The sequence below is a fragment of the Sciurus carolinensis genome, chromosome 8 (assembly GCF_902686445.1).
Source record: "Sciurus carolinensis chromosome 8, mSciCar1.2, whole genome shotgun sequence".
Taxonomy (NCBI): domain Eukaryota; kingdom Metazoa; phylum Chordata; class Mammalia; order Rodentia; family Sciuridae; genus Sciurus; species Sciurus carolinensis.
In genome coordinates this window covers 80170717-80175919 of record NC_062220.1, presented here as the reverse complement: position 1 = coordinate 80175919, position 5203 = coordinate 80170717, and positions in this window count along the sequence as shown.

Sequence of the window (5203 nt, the reverse complement as noted above, 5' to 3'; positions counted from 1 at the left end):
GTATATTGTTTTTGCAGTACTGGGGACTGAACCCAGGGCCTTGTACATGCTAGACAAGCTCTCTGTCACTGAACTACATTCCCAGTCCTTCTTTAAAATTTTATTTTGAAACAGGGTCTCACTAAGTTGCTCAGACTGAGTTTTGAACTTGCAATCCTCCTGCCTCAGTCTCCCAAGTAGCTGGAATACTACTTTTCTCTGTAGATTAGAATATACCTGTACTTAGTAGGCAAAACAAATTCTGGATTTATTGCAGGTGGATGAAATTACAAGTTTGTGGTAGAGAGATGACACCAACAGTATAGGGACATCACAAAGGGTGATGATCTCGTGATCATTTTGAAGGTAGTTCATTACAGCTACATAATATTATATGTCAGTATTGCTATTAAATATTTTAAATCTCAGCCCTGCCACCATTGGTTCTGCCTTCAGCTCAGACACCATTTGGGAATGACTTTTCCATGATCCTTCAGTCCTCTCAACAAGAGGGAGCAAAACACTTGTACTTAGGTTGGTGACAGTATTGCCAAGTTGATAAAGCAAGCAGGTGTCATTTCCAGGAACATAAATATGTAGATTGTCAAGGTTTGCAAGTGAAAAACTCTTAATATAGATCTGTTGTTAAATATTGTTCTTGCATATGTTTCGGGGAACTGTGTAGGTACAAATTGAGAAGTAAGGTCCAGGAACAGAGAAGTTATCAACTCCTATAAAAAATGACATGGGAAACAGAAACCAACAGAAGAAGAATTCAGGCAGGACTAAAATAGAAGTTTACCTGGTTATCACTAGTGCCTTAGTAAGAAAGAACCAGATGTTGCAGAGAATTTCAGAAACTGGATGAAAATACTTGCAAGGATAAATTTTGTATGTCAAATTTAACTTTTTAACTCAGTGAGGTAGGATGAATTTTCTAAACCCTTTCACGATCAATTCCAGAAATTTCACTTCTTCTTGGAATGTGTCCTATATCAAAGTTTAAATAATAAAAGGGAACTGTTTTTATCAATATAAATCACAATGAAGAGTTGATATTTTATACAATGATACATAGAAGATCTGATGGCAGGAGGTTTCTCTTCAGGGCAATGTCTGATTACCCTTCAGATGTTGGGCCCTCAGACCAGATGATGTGGAATTTCTTTGTTTTCAGTGCTCAGCACTTAAATATACCAAGCTGCTATCCATCACCAGAATCCATGGTATAAAGAATGACTGACAAAGGATAATTATTTTGACTGTAAAGTCAAACAAAAGAAGAGGTGGTGTCTTTGTGGAGGAGAACTAAGAACCAAGGCTGAAGGTCTCTGCTCCAAGTGATCCTTTCTCCTGAATGCAGAGTTGGCTATATATTGAGGTTATGTGCTTCTCCATTGTATTACTTTGCCAGAGTTGCCATAACAAAATACCACAGACTGGGGGATTTAAGTAGCGGTATTTATTATCTCACAGTTATGGAAGCTGGAAGTCCAAGATCAGGGTGACTGCAGGGTTGGCCTTTTCTGAGGTCTCTGCTTAGCTTGCAGAAAACTGACCTCTTAATATCTCTTCACAGTTCCTGGACCCTCTTATGACCACAACCCTGAGATTTCTTCCTTTTCCTTTAAGGACACAGTCATACTGGATTAAGAGCCAACTCTGAGGACCTCATTTTAACTTAATTACTTTTTTATAAATTGTATCTCCAAATGTAGTTATATTATGAAATGCTGAGGTTATAAATTTGGACGGACATGATGAAGCTCCGTACCAGGCACTATATATACTTAGTATTAAATGAGAACTTTCTTCTGCTACTAGTATATGTACATGAATAGGTGACAGAGCATTTATCATGGACCGTGCTTCACTCCTATGAGGGACATATAACTGGGGTTATAGAAGCACACATAGAATTTCCAGACGAGAGTACTAGATTATGGCAAACTCACCTATTCTTTTGATATCTTCATGCAGTTCTGAAGTATAAATCTTTCTAGATATCATTACAGATATTTAGGTTGATTGGCCCTAATTTCAATGTTTCATCAAGTATCAAGAGCCAATTGGTTCACATCAGATGGTGAGCATGCCCTTGAAAGCACCAACTATCCACAATGTTTATGTCTCTCAGGGAGTGCTAGGCACTTACCTCATTGATTCAGTATTCTGAAAACAAGCTTCTTTAGGTACTTTATAATGGCTACTGATTGTGAAAATAGAGGCCAATTTAAAAGAACATTAGTCTGCAACTTCAGATGCCGGCATAGTTTTTAACCTCTCCTTGTGAAAATCAAATGGGCTAATGTAATGTGGACAAAGTGATTGTAAAATCAATGAGTGACATGTAAATCATCACTTTGTAGTCCTCTTGGTCCTGTTGCTCCTGGTGATCTTCTAGCATTTTGGTGAGTTAGAGATCAGCACTTTTACTGGTCTCTCTCACTTTTAGACTTTCTTTTTGATCATTTCACTTAATTAAAAAATCAGTACCATTCATTTTACATGGGATGACAATAGAAAACCTGAGAAACACATCACAAGAGAAGCCATTGAACTATTAAAATTAGTTATGATTGCTTATGTTGTAGTCACACAAAACAGATATGGGAAATGAGAAATTTGTGTCAAAAGGAATAATATGCCCTGAGGAGTTAGTTTCTTAGACTAAAAGCATGAATAATGCAACAAATCACAAGTGCAAAGTCATTTGTCTCTAAAGGGAGGACTTTTCTAAGAGAGTTCCAGTGGCATGTGGGGGATTTGTAAGGACCCATTGCTGGGTGGTAAGATTCAAGACAAAGGAAGAGGAGGAGGCATCATTAGCATTTCCTCTGGTCAAAACTCAACTGAACTGAGAGAAGATAAAGAAGCTTTTTAAGCACAGGAGGTGAAGTGGCTCTGCACAGGAACCTGGGCACTGCACAGCAGTGAATGGGCAGCAACCTGGGACTGAACAGGATTGGAATGGGACAATCTTTGGAATGTTTTACCCTTCTCTGGAGGGTCTCCCTTATCCTAGATTTTCATATTTTATAGCTTAATTCTCTCCATCTTATACCTGGTATTGTTCATATCTGCACTCCAATTTTATTAGGTCAATTTGTCATCTTTATTTAAAAAATATACTGCCTGCATTAAGGATGGCAAAATACACGATTTACACATGAAAGTCTTTGCCTTACAGGGTTCTGTTAGTTAAATATGTGTTTTTCCTTCATAGTCATATCTTTTGCTCATACTTGTCATCTACCTTAGCACCTGAGGATAGAATTAATGTACTCAAAGACAGCACTTCCCAACGAACAACTAAAACAAAAGCATAAAGTTGACCAAAGGAAAGTAAAGTGAAATTGGGTTCATGTAATAGGTAACCATGTACATTTTAAGTGTTCAAAATTATTGTGGATTATCTATGATTGTATTAGAAATATGTAGCAATTTCAAAAGTGTTGACACTTAAGAGGAGAAACAGATGACTAATGGAACATTAGTTATTTCCATAACATTTTAATTTTGTTTTTATAAATGGAACTCTGAGCCATATGCACCAAATGCTAATATATGTTTAGTCATGTTTTTGTACACTGATCCTTGAATTAACAATATATTCTATATTTTTTCTGTATATTTGAAATGTTTTAGAAAATGAAAATAAATTAAAATTTTAAATATATAAGCAAAGTCTAAACTCCATGCTTCTGCTAGGAGCTACCTCACCAACTCACTTGCCACTCTTACAGAATATTTCCTTTAGGAGTTGAAAATATTGTTTCATCTAACACAAATGGTTAAGATACTACATTTAAATAATTATTTGTTATTTAATACATAATACCTATGTATTACTATTTGACAAAGGATCATTCGTATACCATAAATGTGTTAGGCAATAGGTTGAAGATTGAAATTGCCATAGTTTTCCTCTAAAATATTAAAATTACATAACTCTCCTATGTTTCTATGTAAATACATGACCAGTGTAACTCCACAACATGTACAACCACAAGAATGGGAAGTTATACTCCATGTATGTATAATATGTCAAAATATATTCTACTGTCCTGTATAACTAAAAAGAACAAATAAAAAATTGCACAAAAATTATATGTAGGAATTCTCTCTCATACAGGCTAAAGAACTCTGGAACTACAATCACAAAACTGGATTCTAGCTCAGTTCTGTTAAATAGTTAAATAACAGGTAAGTCAGTTAGCCTCTTCAAGTCCTTACCTCTTTGTTTATAAAATGAAGACTTAATATCTTTCCTAACTCTGGGTCCTCTTGACAGCTAGCAAAATAGCAAAGTTAAAGAAGTTGGTTCTGATGTCAGACTGAATATGTAAAAGCAGCAATAATCCCTTTCTTACAAGGTACTTGTATAGACTGGATAAAATAAAAGAAACACAACCCTTAGAACAGTGCCCAGGAAATATAAAAGAGCTCATGGTATTACAAAATACTACGATCCCATATGCTCAGATCCATGCTAGCCTTTTGAAAGTTTACAATACCAAGTGCTTTGTTTTGGTTTATTACTTATCAGATACTTCCATAATAATCTATTGCACCCAGGATTGAAAATACACACACACACACACACACACACACACACACACACACACACACACATACACACATACCCTGGTCTGAGCCTTGGGGAGTTAGCAATGTATTTGAGAAGAGAAGTACATAGTTACTAATCCCCATAGTTTCAGAGAAGAGCTGAGTGGTAAGGTTCATTCCCAGTTGAGAGGAGGAATTCACTGATGAGACACATTAGTATTGGGGCTGGAGCTGGCTCAAAACAGATTTAATGAATAATGTGGGAACCCAGTGAAGTCTCAGTAGCCATTGTTGTCTTAGTCTCTTCTCAGCCACTGTCAGTGCTAATTGACAGAATGGAATGACAATGTCCTCAGTGATTTCATCACTAACAAAGAGGGCTCTGGGTTATGGGAAGAATTTGACTTAATTATTTACAACCTGAGGCAAAAAGTTTATGTGCCAAAATTTGCATTCCTCTACTTAAAAGTATGAATTCCATTCATTTCTGAAACTCAAATTCTCTTTCCCAACAAGTCATTTACTTTTTATTCCTCTCTGCAAGGAATTCCTCTACATGCTCCTTACTCAACTCCTGCTCGCTGAGGCAAGGCACTTGGTCTTGTGATTCTTAGTTTGAACTTAGAGGATATTTTAGCCCTCACCAAAGGAGGAA